The sequence below is a fragment of the Olea europaea genome, unplaced genomic scaffold (assembly GCF_002742605.1).
Source record: "Olea europaea var. sylvestris unplaced genomic scaffold, O_europaea_v1 scaffold1492, whole genome shotgun sequence".
Classification (NCBI taxonomy): Eukaryota; Viridiplantae; Streptophyta; class Magnoliopsida; order Lamiales; family Oleaceae; genus Olea; species Olea europaea.
Window position 1 is genome coordinate 199674 of NW_019232487.1, and position 1269 is coordinate 200942.

The following is a 1269-nucleotide window of genomic DNA, read 5'->3' on the forward strand; positions in this document are numbered from 1 at the left end:
ACCAGAATTTTTGTTGATATGTAATTGATAAACAAATATATTACAAAAAGAAACTAATACACTACTACTATATGCAATAACCAACCAATAACGAAATAAAGGAAATGAACGTAAATTGCTATTTTCCGTATACTTAATTTGCTAATTTGATTGATATTTTAATTTTCGAATTTAATTGCTTATTTTTATTATTTTGTAAATGTTTAAATATCTATTTAAATTCTTTATGTATATTAATTATTCAATATTTAATTATTTTACTAAAACTTATTTTGATCGTTTATTTTAATATTTTAATTGCTTAATTTAATTATTTTCCTAAAACTTATTTTAATTATTTATTTTTAATTGATGTTTAAATACTTATTTTAATTCTTTTATGCATATTGCTTATTTCATATTTACAAATTTATTTTAATTGCTTTGCAAAAAATTAATTTGATTGATATTTTAATTTTCTAATTTAATTGCTTATTTTTATTATTTTACAAATGTTTAAATATTTATTTAAATACTTTATGTATATTAATTATTTAATATTTAATTATTTTACTAACACTTATTTTGATCGTTTATTTTAATTGCTTACTTTAATTATTTTCCTAACACTTAAGTTAATTTTTTTAATTAATGTTTAAATACTTATTTTAATTCTTTATGTATATTGCTTATTTCATAATTACAAATTTATTTTAATTGCTTTGCAAAAAATTAATTTGATTAGTATTTTAATTTCCTAATTTAATTGCTTATTTTTATTATTGTACAAATGTTTAAATATTTATTTAAATTCTTTATGTATATTAATTATTTAATATACAATTATTTTACCAACACTTATTTTGATCGTTTATTTTAATATTTTAATTGCTTACTTTAATTATTTTACTAACACTTCATTTAATTTTTTATTTTTAATTAATGTTTAAATACTTATTTTAATTATTTATGCATATTGCTTATTTCATATTTACAAATTTATTTTAATTTCTTTGCAAAAAATTAATTTGATTTATATTTTAATTTCCAAATTTAATTGCTTATTTTTATTATTTTACAAATGTTTAAATATATTTTTTAAATTCTTTATGTATATTACTTGTTTAATATTTAATTATTTTACTATTACTTAACATAAAATAAGTAATTAAACTAAATTAGCAAATAATAAACATTTATATTAAGTATTTCAAAGAAATAATTTTAAATACATAATATACATTAAAATTAAACAATTCAAATAAATAATTAAATATTAGACAACACAAT